This window comes from Pinus tabuliformis, chromosome 7 (assembly GCF_031772625.1).
Source record: "Pinus tabuliformis cultivar Carrire ecotype Pingquan chromosome 7, CPIR1, whole genome shotgun sequence".
Lineage (NCBI taxonomy): Eukaryota > Viridiplantae > Streptophyta > Pinopsida > Pinales > Pinaceae > Pinus > Pinus tabuliformis.
The window spans coordinates 1015838604-1015855903 of record NC_142293.1 but is presented as its reverse complement, the minus strand read 5'-3'; positions in this window follow the sequence as shown (position 1 = coordinate 1015855903).

Here is a 17300-nt window from a genome sequence, read left to right as displayed (position 1 = left end):
TTGAAGAAGCAATGTCTGGGAAAGGAAGAACAACATCAGGTTGAGGTAAATATCTTGAAAGGTAAATTAGAAGAAAATGATAAACTATTAGGATTTCAAGATAGTTCTAAGGTTTTGGATGATATTCTTAGTAGTCAAAGGTCTCCTGCTATCAAAACTGGTCTTGGTTTTTATGAATCTATTGAAGGTGAATCAAACTCACAGGGTGAGGAAAGGAACTCTAATGCAAAACCTAAAATGCTCAACAAGGAGATAAGAGGTCAACCCCATCAACAACCAAGGAAAGAAATCCTTCATATAAAATCTTTTACTCCAATCTATGGAAGTGATAGTCGGTTATTTTCTCAGATGAATAATTTTGAGTGTTATGTATGTCATAATCTTGGACATGTTGCAGTAAGTTGCATAGTAGAATGGTTCAAGACTATCACACAGAAAGATCATCACGTTCTAGGTACTTTAAGGGATATTGCTTTGCTTGCAATATGTTTGGTCACAAAGCCATTGACTACTATAGAAGAAATATGAAACAGATAATATGTTATGCATGTAACAAGCTTCGACATATAGCAAAGGAATGCAGGAGAAAATTTTGGGCACCATAACAAAAGGAGAAAACATCATCACACTCAAAGATATGGAAGAGAAAGGAAATAAAGTTAGAAATATGTGGCATAGCAGAGTATACAAACATAACAGACTCAGAGGGAGATGAAAGTTGATGCTTCAGCGTTCTAAATCTCATACGCAATTTTCATGAAGACAAGATGCGTATATACGCGAGTTCGAAGCTGCACAGTCATGTATATGTTGGTTTGAGGAAAAGAAGTGGGGTAGACTCAGGAAAAGGGGTTTGATATGGTTTAGTCAATTATTTGTTCTGTTTGATAATGGTTACAATCTCTTGATGATGTGTGGAAATGTGTTGTACTCATAAGACGTTATTTAGAAGTACTTTTTCACTTGATGTATATCTGATTGATGATGATGCCTTGATGCTTCTTGCTAATATATGCATGATCAGATCTGACAGTGAACAGATGGAACAGGTTCAGAAGAAGCATATGATTCGAATAATGCATTGTTGGCATTATGTGAGAAGATCTTGGTACTTGAAGATGCTTATATTTCTTAATCCACATAGTTGTTTTGATTCAAGTGACTCTTTAGATGATGGAAATGTACATGTTGTTGATCCTAATGCTGTTGATGGTGCAGATCATTTATGGTGTTTGATAGTTGCTAATGACTATCATGGTATTGTTTAGATTGGGTGTCCTTGTTATGAATGTCATCAATTGATGTAAAGGTCATGAAAAGACCTAATTTGTAACCCCACTTTTCATGGGAAGGATGATGTAATAATTTATATTTTAGTCATGTATATACATTTGGTATATCTCCACCTGGTTGGGTGGATGAGTCAAAAATGGTGTATCCCCACTTGGTTGGGAGATTGATGTATGTATGATTCATTGCTGATAGGAAGGTCATACTCACTTAGTTGAGTTGTAGAGTCATGTTATTCTTTTGAAAAATAATTTTTTGCAGACTTTGCATGTGCTCAAGGGGAGCATGGACTGATTGGTACATCTTAGCATGTACAAAGGGGGACCTCAATAAAAAATTTCAACATGTACTCAGGGGGAGTATGGATAGCATAATGTATATCAAAGGGAGATAATATCTTGGTCCTCCCTTTGCCCTTTATGTCAAAGGGGGAGAGTGACTTGGTGTGGTTGCTGCCATGAAGTCCAAAGGGGGAGATTGTTGGCATTATGATTTAGATGTTGTCCTTGATGGCAACTTACTCAGATGACAGATCACAGTGCAGCAGGTCAATAGCAAAGAATTAATGATCAGACTACAAAGAATAAAGAAAGAGAGGTATGCGTAGGTTCACCTTGATAAAGGAGCATATACACGCAGGTTAACAGAACAAAAGGAGAATATAATGTATGCACGCACTTTCACAAGAGGGAAAGTGTGTACATGTTGGAAAACTAAGTTTTGGTCCAAGGTATTTGGTCCATGGTATTCTCATCCATGGTATTGGTCTAAGTTATCTTGTTTGAGGTATTGACCCTAGGTATTTGGTACAAGGTATTGGTCCTAAGTGGTTTTGGTCTAGGGTATTGAGAAAGGCCTAGGAGTATATAAGGAGGAGAAGATCATTAGGCCAAGTGTGTAAGCATTGAATATCTAATGAAATGTGAGATCCAGTATGCAGGTTATCAGTTTGTGATGCTTTGCTTGATCTGAACTAAGGATGCACCTATGTGGTTGATGATGGATGATGGATTGGGACCTTAAGGCTTGAAATGTATCATCATTATGTGGATTTATCATGGATAGACTAGATTTGAATCACTGTCGCATATTTTATTGTATAAATTTTATGATCTAGGTATGACTAATGTTTGGCATAGCTGCAAAGTTATGAGTAAATATTTATAGATCTGTATGTGGGTTTGCTTTGGTAAAAGCATGTATACACACTGGTTCAGATCATTAGAGTCACGTATATAGTATGAAGTATGATATTTGAAGTTGCAGTTGGATCTGGTTATTGCTACAGAGTTCTGGGTTATGCTTTGTGTTCTGGTGATTGTGTTTTGATGACAATATTCTGAATGTTCAGTGGTGATTGATTTTGAGCTTCAATATTGTTGATGGGTCCAGTATGAAAATTGGATGAAACGTGGCCTTCGGGTTATGATGTTGTGTTCCAAGAGTATCCAGTATGAAAAATTATGAAACGTGGTCCCTAGAGGAAGAGAGAAGGTCATAGCCTTTTGTAGGCCAGCGCCTACGTAGTGGTAAACATATCGGCTAGTACAAGAGCCATGGGGCTAGAGTTCCCTTCTAGTAGCAGCTGGAAAATGAGTGAAGGTTGGAGCCTTTAGTAGTCCGGCACCTACGTACTGGTAAACATATCGGCCAATACAGGAGCCAGGGGGTTGGAGCTCCCTTCTAGTAGCAGTTGGAAAACGAGTGAAGGTTGGAGGCTCTAGTAGGCTGGCACCTACGTACTAGTAAACATATCGGCTAGTACAAGAGCTAGGGGGTTGTAGCTCCCTTCCAGTAGCAACTGGAGAATGAGAGAAGGTTGTAGCCTTCTATAGGTGGGTGCCTGCATACTGGTATGAGTCTACACTGGTACAAGATTATAAACGGGTTTTTCTTATATTAAAAGAAGATAACAACAGGTGGTTTTTGTCCTGCATTGGGTTTCCACCTTAAATATTGGTGTTCATGTATGTTTCTTATGTGTGATGGTCTGTTCTGTTTTTACTACACCTGGTTACTGTTTATATGGTTAATGAAGTACTGATGCATTGATTTAAGAACACCATATGATTAATTAACTGAATCATAAGTTTGCTGGATATACGCTAGTGGCCTTAAACACAGTTGCGTGTACACGCGGGTTGCCTTCATTGAAATAGTGTATATAAATCTGAATATGGAAATGAAAAGTTATTGCTTTTCTAATACTGATTCACCCCCGCCCCCCCCCCCTTAGTATTATTTCCAACACCTTTATCCATTGCAAGCCAACATTGGGAGGAGGTTTCAATGGATTTTATCATAGGTTTACCCAAGTCCAAATGAAAGAGTGTTATCATGGTGGCAGTTGATAGAATTACCAAGTATGCACACTTTTGTGAATTATCTCATCCATTTAAAGAAATTACATTTTATACTACATTTATGGAAACAATTCAAAAGCTACATCGAAACACAAAGATTATTATAAGTGATAGAGATCTCATTTTGACTGGAAAATTTTGGACATAATTATTTTCTTGTCTTGGTACTCAGTTAGCTCATAGCTCATCTTATCATCATCAATCTGATGGGAAAATTGAGATAGTAATTTTTTTTTTGGAAGGATAGCTTCGTTGTTTTGTATATGATAAACAGACACAATGGGTCAAATGGATGCCTCTGGATGGATGGTTTTATAACACTTCCTTCCACACTGCAACAAAAATGACTCCATTTATGGTACTTTATGGATATCATCCACCATCCATCACATCATATTCAAGAGAAAATTCTAAGGTTCAAGTAGTGGAGGATCACATCAAGCATCAACAACAAATCCTCCAACTCTTAAAGGATAACCTCACCTTGGTGCATAATAGAATGAAACAGCAGGCAGATCAACATTGCATCGAAAGAAGTTTTGATGTAGGTGATTGCGTATTCCTACGGCTACAACCATATAAATAATGTCGGATGATAAATTATCACCAAAGTATTATGGTCCGTACAAGGTGTTGCGAAAGATAGGTACTATGGTATACAAATTGGAGCTTCTTGTAGCTTCCCAAGTGCACCCAGTTTTCTATGTGTCATGCTTAAAGAAGGTTATAGGTGACAAGCTCCCAGTTCAAGCAATATTGCTAGAACTTGATGAGGAAAGAAAAACATATTGGAACTTGAAGAAGTCAAACAAACGAGAACTCGATAGCTATGAAATCGATCAATTTCAGAGTATCTCATCAAGTGGAAGATCCTACCCATTGAAGATTCCACATGGGAGGATGAGAATTTTATACATAAGCATCTAGAACTAATCAAGCATTGAGAACAACACTTTTTTGAAGGAGAGGGGAGTGTTAGGTCTCTATAACACTAGTGATTCCCCCATTACTATTGTCATTGTATCCAGGGAAAATTTTAGGGGCTAATATTCGTAGGTGGGCTAATTTTCCGTGCTTCTAAAAAAGAGATTCTCTAATTTCCATTTTTTTTCTAAAAATGACTTGCCCAAATTTTATAGTATAAAGTTATTTCACCTTAAAAATCGCAAAAAAATTATGTAGAGACTGTATAAAATTATTAGAAATTTGAATTTTTTTACAAAAATAGTTTCAAACATTTTATAGATTTAATATGATGGGCTTCGAGATTTGCCAAGGTTTCTATACTTCAAGATAAATTTCCATCCTTGAAATTTTCACTGATTATATCCCTTATTGTTATTTTTGTGCCCATATTGTCCCCATATTGTTATTATTGTGCCCCATACAAGCCCACTATTGTTATTTTTGTGCCCTTATATTATTATTGTTAGGTCGGCTTTGGTTATATTGTGACCCCTTAGACTCCTATATATAGAAAGGAGGTTTTGTCATTTGTATCATCCAAGAACTATTCATTTGTGTAATGTAAAGGAGCCCCCCCCGCTGGAAGAGGCTAATTTCTAAGTCATTGAGCTATATTTTCTATATTTTTGTGAGCTGGTTTCATAACATCCCCTGTCTTGATTCAATTCTCTTCTAGAAAATACCCCTTTGTCAAGATCAAATTCTCTTCTAGTGAAGTTTGAAACTTTACAAGTCATAGAATTTGATTTGCCTTTTCAGAAAAGTTTGTTTAGATCAAAGTCTAAGGCTTCCATATATCAAACTTTCATAGATAAAACCATAATACAACCATATATCTCCCAAGCCCAGGATATTGAATCAAAACTTGATCTTGAACCTTTACTGCAATTTTCCAAATTAGAAGGTCTTGTTTCAGTGTTGGACCAGGCTATAGAAGAGGCTTTCATTCAACAATCTATTGAATTTTCTACTTTGACTGTTGCAGCAACCTCTTTATCTAGCCATTCCACTTAGTCTGTGCATTTATAGCCTCCTAATCCTACTCATTCTGTAGTTTCAACTTCCCTACCTTTGGTTTCTCAAACTACTATACCTACTATCCCTGTAGTCGTCCAACCTACAACTCCACTAGGTCCATCCTCAACTCAATCTACCAGGATAGTTATGGCAGGAAGGTATGTACCCTTGGTGTTACCAGGTTAGCTGAATGTTATGCTTGTAGATTATCCATCCAAAATTGTGACATTTGACAATATTGGTGCTTATACTACCGAACAACATGTAGATAGCATGAACGATGTATTTGACCTCCAAGAAGTGGATGAGGCTGATGTTAAAATGAGATTATTTTCATAGAGCTTAGGAGGTGATGTGAAGAACTAGTTTACGGGTTTACCTGCAAGAAGAATAGCCAATATTTTTGCTTTCCATCAAGATTTTTCAGCTAGATGGGAGACTAAGAAGAACCTACTACAACTCCTAAACGAATATAAAAGGTAAAAAAAAAACAATGAAACAGTGGAAGAACATTGTGAAAGATTCAATATTGTATACAATGTCATCCCGCAAGACATCAAGCCCTCTCCTGGCCTAGCCTTGATTGATTTTCCAGATGGCTTTGATGTAGATATGGATTATCAACTTAGGGAAAGAGACAGGGAAACTTTGGAAGAAATGAAAGAAAATGAAATTAAAGTTGAAGCTAATATCCTGGCCAAAAAAGCCAAAATGAAGTCTGAATGCAGAGTAACCATAAAAGAAGAACCTTCTACTTTTGTTTTTGACCATAATATTGATAACTTAGTCAGAGTAGTGAGTCAAATGATGCAAAGAGTGAACCTTAATGAACAAAATCAAACAAATCAAAAGCAAAATGTTCAAGAAACCAGAAACTAGAATTTTAGAAGAAATATGATCTAGGTGGATGTTGGTGGCCACCCACCTATCCCATTTGGACCCCCACAACTGTCTCTTTTAGTGTTTTCAGTTTCCTAAATTGTAGCACAGTTTACTATTTTTAGCAGTTTTTCGAGTCCTGAACTTCTGGAACCATTTTGAGGCCCTAAACGACGTTTTTTTGGGAAATATGGGGCAACACGAGTCCACGGACCGATGTTGCCTCCCAAAGTGGTAGTGCTCGGATAGATCTTTCTAACGAGCTATTGTACGCGCCAAATGGAGATTGTATGCCAAAGTTACGACCCCGGGAAGTTGATGTACCAATTTACCCAAACGGGGCCCGCAGTTTGGTGTTTCATCTTCTAGGGTTAGGTTTTGGAATGTTAAGGGTTTTACATTGTTTCTCAACAATAAATAGGCCTTCGAGCCTCATTGTAACACAGTTCAGAACAATTTAGAGGCATCTAGCCACCACATCTCTTCTGAGAGATAAGCTACCATCGCCCTAGCTGTTTATTTCCATTTCTGGTTGTAAGCATATTTTAGTCTTTTACATTAATGAAATGAAGTATTATTTCTGCTGCATATCTGTGTTTATGGTTATCTCTGTAATTTGTTGCATTCCTGTTTAAATCTGGATCAGTGGTATCAGAGCAGTCTGCTTTTTCTCTGTTTTTCTTTGCATGTCCCCAACGAGGTCAGGATATAATGAGTTAGGGCTTGAACTGGTTGAACCTTTGCAAGACCAGCCTCACAAATCCCAACGGCATCCCATGGCGGATGAGAAGAAAGATGAGGGGGCGGGAGATCCTATCAAAATCTTGCTCGAGGAAGCCCTCGAGCGGCAAAGGAACGCGATGATGGATAGTGTTGCATAGATCCTTCAGCGGCTACCCAGAAGCGACGTATCGACTTCCAGCAGCTACTTTGGAAACACCAAACCGTTTAAGGTACAAGTGAATTTTGAAATCCCCATCTTCGAGGGTAAAATAGACGTAGATGCGGTAGATAAATGGTTAAATCTGCTAGAAGGATATTTTTATGTTCGTGAATTTTGAAGTCGGGAAAAGATTGCTTTTGCTCTTCTCAAAGCAGCCCCCCACGTCAAGGACTGGTGGGAAACCTATTGTGAGCAGAAGGATGAAAGTACAGGCTCACTATTTTCAGCCGCACCCACTTGGGATTCATTCCGGGATGCCATCAAGGAGCAGTACTACCCTGTCAAAATCTATGAGGACAAATACATCAAATGGACCACACTGCGGCAGGGATGGGACCAAGATGTGCCAGAATTCACAAACATTTTTCATACCCTTCGCACACAGTTATGTATCAACGATTATGAGCTGCATCTGGTACTCAAATACCGTGGCTTCCTACACAGATACATCCAGGAAGAGATGGAGTTCTTGAACATCTCCTCACTCAACACAACATACTGATACGCTGTCAAAATCGAGCAAAAGTTCAAACAGAACAAGCGATACTTTGGATCTGCAAATCCAAAGCCTAAAGGACAAAGCCAAGGTGGGGTAACCCAAGACAACTCATCGAAGCCTTCCGGAACCTTTTTGAGGCCCTAAACAACGTTTTTTGGGAAATATGGGGCAGCACCGGTCCATGGATTGATGTTACCTCCCAAAGTGGTAGTGCTTGGATAGATCTTTCTAACGAGCTATTGTACACGTCAAACAAAGATCGTATGCCAAAGTTACGACCCCAGGAAGTTGATGTACCAATTTACCCAAACGGGGCCCACAGTTTGGCGTTTCATCTTCTAGGGTTGAGTTGTAGAATGTTAAGGATTTTACATTGTTTCTCAACAATAAATAGGCCTTCGGGCCTCATTGTAACACACTTCAGAACAGTTCAAAAGCATGTAGCCACCACATCTCTTCTCAGAGATAAGATACCATCGCCCTAGCTGTTTATTTCCATTTCTGGTTGTAAGCATATTTCAATCTTTTACATTAATGAAATGAAGTTTAATTTCCACTGCATATCTGTGTTTATGGTTATCTCTGTAATTTGTTGCGTTCCTGTTTAAATCCAGATCAAAATACTCTGCAAATCAAACAAAGAGAGCAAAAGGGACCAGATCAGCAGATTTGGCCTCCTTTTCAGGAAAATTACACATATGATGAGGGGATTATTTTGGAAGATTTTGATGATAACCAAACTAATTTGTTAGGCATAAATGAATATGAAACAATGTTCCTCACTCAATAGGAACATGAATTTTTTCTTATGGCACAGATTGAAATTGATTCTCAAGAGTCAGAGGAGTGCATACAAGGATTTCAAAATGCTATAATGGAAGTACATAAGCAGTAACATCTTAGAAGTAAGATAAGTCAAGATACTACAACTAAAAAGAATATTGAAAATCATTTTAGAAAGCTCTTTGATTTTGATCCAAAGAAAACAACAGAAAATCCCCCTAGGAAAACTATAAAAACTCTTGGAAAGAAGCCTACAGAGCCTGTACTAAAAATGGACATTGATACTTATTCTAGAAATACTCAAAATGATCTACCTTCTACTAGCCAACAAACTGAACTGGCCACAAAATTAGTTATTGATAAGTCTGATTTTTCAAATCAGTTTAAAAATCAAACATCATTTATTATAGAAAATGAACTTTCAAAGTTGAAGATTTCTATCCCCTTAACTAAATTAGTCAACAAGAATTTATACACGACTCAAGTGGTGAAGGCATTAAACATTGGGGAGAAAACTAATGATGTCAATCTGAGTGATGATCAACTTGAGCTCCTATTTGGGCCCGAGGTAGAAGGAAAACCGCAAGAAGGAGGAGCCCCTTGATTTTATGTCAGTTTAAATAGTCATAGTAGAATACTTCATAATGATATGCTATATTCAGGTGCATCTCATAATCTAATGCCCAAAGCAGTCATGGATAAAGTAGGACTAGATATCACTAGACAATAAAAAGATTTGTATTCCTTTGACTTTAGCAAATTCAAGTGCCTAGGTCTTATCAAAGAACTGTGTGCCACTTTAGCCTAAATCCCCGCTAAAAGTATAGTGATGGATATAATGGTTGCATACATTCCCCCAAAGTATGGCATGCTATTTTCATTATCATAGGGAGAAAAATTACAAGGAACCCTACAAATGGACATGACTTATGCTACTATACCAGTGTTTAGTCAAAAAAGAAGATTGTATGGGGAAACCTTAATGAAGTACATGGTCAACAGTCAAGATAAACCATATAACTACCCTCTCTACTGTGTTCATTCTTACCTAGACTCCATTATTTACAATGATGAGGGCATTGATGCACATGTCTCCCAAGAAGAAAATGATATTGATGAAAAACAGGAAAATCAGATTCTAATTGTGTAGCAAAACACTAAAACTGAACCTTTTTGGAACATGAGCTTTGATGGCTCTTATAGAAAAGTAAGTTCAAGGGCAGGTGTTTGGGTGTCCAATCTAGGAGACAATCATGTAGAAGGTCATTCCTATAAACACAAATTTCATTGCACCAATAATATAGCAAAATATGAGGCACTTCTCTTAGGATTGCAACTATTGAAGAAGTTAGATGATAAAAAAATTGTTGTTCAGGGAGATTCTGAATTAATTATTAAACAAATTAAGGGAGAATATGTTGCAAAACATCCTAGGTTGAGAAACTATAGGAATGCTTTCCTTGACTTTTTAAGAAAATTTGAAGCATATGACCTTTCTGTCATTCCAAGGAATTAGAATGTATTGGCTAATGGTTTAGCATTTTCAGCTAGCACATGCCAAATGCCTCATCCAAACAAACAATATACGGTGGAGGTTAAACACCGTCCTACTGTACCTTATAATATGATATATTGGTAGGTTTCTGGAAGTGATATAAGCATATTAAAAAAAATTAAATTCCAAGGAGGAGTATGAAGACAATAGCATAGATTCAGACTGTGAAGAGGAAGATTAGATTATTTAATTTCTAGACTCTAAATTATGGAATCATATTGTTGAATATGTTAGTGTATATAAACAATTTGATGATTCAGATGTAAATATTTCAGTCAATAAAGATGTACATAAATTTGAATTACATGAAATTGGTTCAGAAAAAGAAGAATCTGAAGTACTTCAGCTTAAAGGTAATTTTCTTCCAAGGGGTCTAGCTCCTTTAGAAGAACTTTTTGATTTTAATGATGTAGCAAAACAACCAAAAATGGAACCCATATGGGCAGACATAGAAGAATGAATATAAGTAGTGAACAGAATCCGAAAATGATAAAATTCTCAAAATCATTGTCTATTATCACAAAACAACGATATATAGCTCTTTGAAAAGAATTCATAGATGTATTTGCTTGGACCTTTGAGGATTTGAAAGCATATGACACTAGTATAATACAACACAAAATCCCAATCAAATAAGATAAAAAACAATTCTAGAAGAAACTTCATAGAATCAATCCTGTCTTAATGACTTTGGTTGAGAAAGAAGTAAAAAGGATATATGATGCAAAAATTATACTTCCAATTAGATACTCTAAATGGGTGTCTAACATTGTGCCTACTAGAAAGAAAACTATAGAAATCAGACTGTGTATTGATTTTAGAAATCTAAATAAGGTATCCCTTAAAGACAACTACTTGTTCTAAAATGGATCATATATTGCAAAAGGTAGTAGGGTCTAGTAGGATTTCTTTGTTAGATGGTTTCTCATATTATAACCATGTCTTAGTTTACCCTGATGATCAGGATAAAAATGCCTTCACTACACCATGGGGAACTTTCATGTATGTGAAAATACCTTTTGGGTTAATGAATGTTGGTGCCACTTTCCAAAGAGAAATGGATATTGCCTTTGCTGATGAAATTGGCCATTTTATTATGAATTATCTAGATGACATTACAGTATATGAAAAAAATGGTGAGGAAAATTTACCACATCTGAGAAGAGTGTTTGAAAAATTTAGAAGGTTTGGCATCTCACTCAATCCTAAAAAGACACTGTTTGGCCTTGAGGAAGGAAAACTTCTTGGTCACATTATTTCCAAAGATGGGATTAGGATTGATCCCAATAGGATTGAAGCAATTTTAAAAATCAGTCGTCCAAGAAACATCAGATAGCTTCATCCTTTTATTGGTAAAATCAATTTCCTAAGGCGATTAATTCCTAACCTGGTAGAACTTCTTAGAAACTTAACAAACATGCTTAAAAAGGACTTTGAAATCAAGTGGAGTATTGAGGCTAAACAATCCTTTGAGTTATTTAAATAGGAATTGACCAAGGCACCAATGTTGATCAGTCATAATTTTACCAAAGATTTCATAATCTTCTCTTTTGCTTCCGAACACACCATTGCAGTAGTTTTACAACAAAAAAGTAGTGAAGGCTTTGAAAAACCTATCGCATTCTTTAGAAAATCTTTAAGAGATGCATCTTTGAAATAAAATATTATGGAAAACCAGGCCTTTGCATTAGTTAAAGCATTAAAATATTTTAGAGTATATATTTTTCATTCCCATATTATTGATTATGTACCTAATGTAGTGGTTAAGGACATTTTGACACATAATGGACTTGGTGGAAAGTAGGGAAAATGGATTGCTATCATTTTGGAATACAACTTAGAAATCAAGCCCACCAAGTTAATTAAAGGTTAGCAACTAGCCAAATTGATGGCTGAGTCAAATTTCCATGGATTAGACATTAAATTGATTGATTCATTAGATAATCAAGAGGAACAGGTGACTCCAAAAATTGATGAGGCATTTCTGAACTCACTCTGGTATGCAGACTTGCTTTATGTTTTATTTAATTTAAATGCTCCTCCTGGTTTGACAAAAACAAAGGAAATATTTCTTAAGTTAAAAGCAGTTAAATTTTGCATTATAGACAATATCTTGTATTGGAAAGATGTTGGGCATATTTTACGTAAATTCTTGTTGAAGGATGATGCAGATAAAGTTATGTAGGAATTCCATGAAGGTGACTATGGTGGACATCTTTATTGGAAAACCACTGCCAATAAAATCCTTATAGTTGTTTTCTACTGCCCTACCCTTTTCCCTGACATTCACAAACAAGTCACCTCATGCCATAAATGCCTGAATTTTTAGGGAAAAAGGAATTTGTTGCCCCTATCATTAAAGCCTATCTCTATTGAAATCCCTTTCCAACAATGGGGATTGGATTTCACTGGTGAAATTCATCCATCTTCCTCTACGCAACACAAGTGGATTCTTACAGCCACTTAGTACTTTACCAAGTGGATAGAGGCCACCCCTTCCAGAAATGCCACTGATGTTGTCATTATTAAATTCCTTGAGACCAATATTCTCTCAAAATTTGGCTATCATAGAAAAATAATCACTGATAATGCTATAGCCTTCAAATCTAAAAAGATGGTTGAATTCTACCATAAATACCACATCACTTTGGGACATTCAACATATTATTATCCTCAAGGTAATGGGTTCGTTGATTTCTCAAACAAAATTTTGGTAAACATCATCAAAAAGATATTAGAGGACAACAAAAGTCTTGGCACGACAAGTTGGTCAATGCACTTCGGGCTGACAGACTTACTACTAAAAATTTAATTGCCATGTCACCATACCAACTAGTCTTTGGGATGGATGTAGTTTTTCCATCCTCCTTAGGAGTTCCAGTCATGAAGATCATTCAAGAAGCAAACTGAACTCAATGATGTGAGGATAAGTATTAATCAAACTATCTAGTTTCAACATTCCACGGAGGAAGTATACCACAGGACCTAAGTTATTCAAGAAAATGTTAAAAATATTTTTGATAGAAGAACAAAAGCTGATGACTTTAACATTGGGGACCAAGTTTTGAGATGGGATTCAAGGAGATAAGACAAGGGAAAACATGCCAAGTTTGATAATATTTGGAATGGGCCATATGTTATTCATGCTTTCAGGGGAAATAATGCATTCTACCTTAAGGACCTAGATGGAGTAGACATATCTGGAGGTCATGTCAATTGCAGGATGCTAAAGCACTACATTTCCTATCCTATAGATTTTCCTTTCATCATTGTAAATATCATAGTCTTTACGGTTTTAATTGGATAACTTATTGAGAAAGGTTGAAGCCCGCAGTGAAAGCCCTAAGCCTAGATTAATGAGCTACCAATAGTATCCTAAACAACAAACAAAACAGATGAGGACATTACAGACAGGGAGCACTCAAGGCTACTGGTCATATATTCTTGATACTTCACTTGGAGAAGTTCCATCCGCAACTAGAGCCACTATTAGAGTACTATAAATTATAGGATCTCAAGGTGATTGAGTATTCTTTATTTGTGCTTTCATATTGTATATAAATTTCAATATTCAAATGATTTCCAAAAAATAGAAAAATATAAAATGAAAAGAGGGTATGTTAAAAAAAAAAAAAAGGAAACATGAACCCCACAAAAGAAAAAATAGAAAATAAGACTGAAAGTGCTGCAAGTCCAAGTGCCACTACTGATAATTTATATCTTTTATTCCATTTTCAAATAAGGATTGTGAAAAAATTGTTCTTTAATGGCACAATGATTAAAACTATTTTCAGGTCATACAATTTAATCATGACTGAACACATTTAAATTTATGTTAAATAGATTAGTGAATGAAGGTTTACTAAACAATTTAGACTTGGTAAATTGGTATCTAGGTAGAAATAAAATTGACTCAACAGTTTAATCTAAGTCAATGGCAAAATAAGTGATAGGATAAGGTAGATGCACATAAAATAAAAATGGTTTGGGTCTGCTAGGTTAAGTGCACCCTGCAAAGAAAGAAGAGAAATTTTTAGCTTAGAAAAAGAATGGAATGCAAAAGGGTAGGTAGAAGCACTATGGTGGTTAGAGGAAAAACATGAAGATTTTATCCTAAAGTCAAATGTCAAGTATTATTTTCACGTGCAGAAGAAAAAGACAAAGGAGTAAAGGTTTTACTCTAAAAATTAATATATCAATTAATTTTAGTGTATTAATCCCATATTCCTAAGTTTTGATACCCCAAAGACACCCATCCACTCATATTTTTTTCCACCCACCTATTCCTAAGTTTTGTTACCCCGCCATACACTCCACTATTCCCCACTATGCATTAAATTAATTTCTGTCGACCCCACCAAGTGCCCCATCATGTTACATTAACTCTTGGCCACCTTTTCCCTCATCTATAGCCACCTACCAAGATCTAATGACCCACGTTGTATTTCGACCTCCCCTCACCATCTGAACTTTACCATTAGGCGGGGGCATCTGAAATGGGTGGTATTCAAAACTGCGCTCGCTACTATGTGTCAACACTACAACATTTCGGACCCCCCTCAGGCAAAACTGTTAACTGCCTCCCCCCCCTTTGAAAATCAGTTTCTCCACCTCCCGATACCACTCTTCTATCCATTGTGCTCCTGCCACTCACCTTCTGAAATGTACTTTTCCCATTGATTCCGCCAATCACATCTGCTCCCTCTAAAATTAAGTCGTTAAACAATTAAATGGTTTAGCCGTTAATCCAATGGATCCATGCCAACTTCAACAGAAAAACCAAACTATTATATAAGTCTCCCTTTCACTCATTAATCAGTTAATGAATTCATACACTGACACAGTTATTTCTCTGTGACAGGTTTGATGGACTAAACTCTGACATTTTCACCTGCTAGCGACATTGTTTGCTCACTCGTTTTTAGCCTATTACCTTTGTTCTTCTCCACAAGTACTAAGTCCTCTCTATGTATTAAAGCCTGTAATCGAGTTTTTGCTATTGTCCTTAGCCTTATCTGAAGATGCCTCCAAAGGACAAGGGACCGGAATAACCTGTCAATCCCCTAATCTATCCTCCCATTAATTTTCACCACATCCCTTTGGCTGACGGAGACCATAAAATCCATGAAAATCTCTATGAATTTGACCCTTTGATATGTATTATTGTCTTGAGGAAAAATATATAGATAAATATGATGGCATTGAGCTGTGGAAATCCAATTTACCCCATTACATTTTTCCTCGTACCCATAACACCCCATAATTTGTTAGGAAGTGTCATGCATGTTATTTTCTAAGCCAAAGTGCCATCATTTCCCCCACTGTAGAAATATTGTTCACTATCACTCCTCAAGCCATAGACCAAATTATACAAGCCCCTACAGTAGATAATGCCACCCTCTTTTCCTATGAAGCACATGTTGAATTGTACCAAAAATTGGACGTTGCCAAGAGGGCCAAAACCATTGAGCTTTCTTAACAAAAGATGCCCCATTTACAAAGAAAAATCCTACCTATCCCTCCTCTATTTTCCCTAAAAGAGCCAAGCAATGATCACAGTTATCTCCTACCTCCTTGGCTATCACTCATATCAGTGGGTAGGTGAGGCCATCATAGGATTTTTATCCATTTTCTCTGTTTATTCCAAGCCCTCCATCATGTTTAACTTTATCCAATTTCTTTCAGATTCTATTCATGAGCAGTTTATCAAATTCCAGACTGAGGTGTTCAAGTATGCTTCTGTGTTAGTTTATATTTTCAAGGAGATAACATCAAGCATGCTTTACAAAAGCTAGATGAAGAAGGAAGTCAAAAGTCAGGCATCTTCTAGGCTACTCTAATAATGAAGGAACAAAAGGAATACACATACAAATAGTTAATAGAGATGTTTGTGCATCCAACAATCAGTATTTTAGGCAGCAGAACAAAACCAAGGATCAATGAAGAAATTAGAAAGCTTTTGCAACTATCTGACCAAGTTGAGACAGGGGGTTGGAACCTCTATCATAATTATACAAAATTGAGAATATTTGGGTCTGATATTCCCCCTTACAAGCTATCTAAATTCCTCCCAATGAGGACTTTTTTTCTAGATTACATAAGACAGATGCTTACTATGGATGAGATCCACTTTATAGATGTCAAGAAGAAGTGGTAATTCAAAATTAAAACACAGATAGGGCCTTTCATTTGCAACAATAGGGAAACAGGGGAAGAAGTAGATAAGGTGCTAAAAGAAATGCATTTCAGCCTTAGTTTCATCTCATCATATGATCCATTAGGGGTCATTACTAAATTAAGAGCAGAAAAAAATCCACTGCCTATTTTCACACAGCCAGACCAGAGATAAAGAAGTATAAAAACCAGCTAGAATGGGCTGAGAACACCTTAAAAGAGGTAGGAGCACAGTTGGTATCATCCTCTATAATACAAACTCCTACCATGTGGGAGAAAAAAACTAAGAGAATAAGAGAAGAAGAGTCCCCTTCAAGGACTTAAATTTTCAGTGAAGGATTCAAAATTATGTATAGGAAGAAGGCCAAGATTAGTTCCAAACTAAGAATCAGCAACGATTCAGAACATGAGAACATTATCACCACTAATGAGACACTTGTTTCCTCATTAGTGGTTGATCAGACCACACTATCTTCCACCTACCTGCACAACTTCACAAGATCAACAACAAATGCAGACCAACACATCTACTATAGGGGAGACAGAGAAAAGTGTAATGGATATTTTTAAGGAGATAAAATTAAGGAATGAGGCCTTGTATATTAACACCTACAATCATTTCTGGAAGAATATTTCCAGTCATCAAAGTAGGTTTTTGTCAACCTTTGATTCAGAGAAAGGTAAAATGCAAATGGAATTCCTCCAGGCACAAGTTCCCGAGCCCAAGGCAGCATCACACTACAATAAGACAACATTTCAGTTTGATGTAAAATACATAAATCCCATTGACCAAATGGATATGCACAAGAAGACAGAGGAACTAACTTTTTC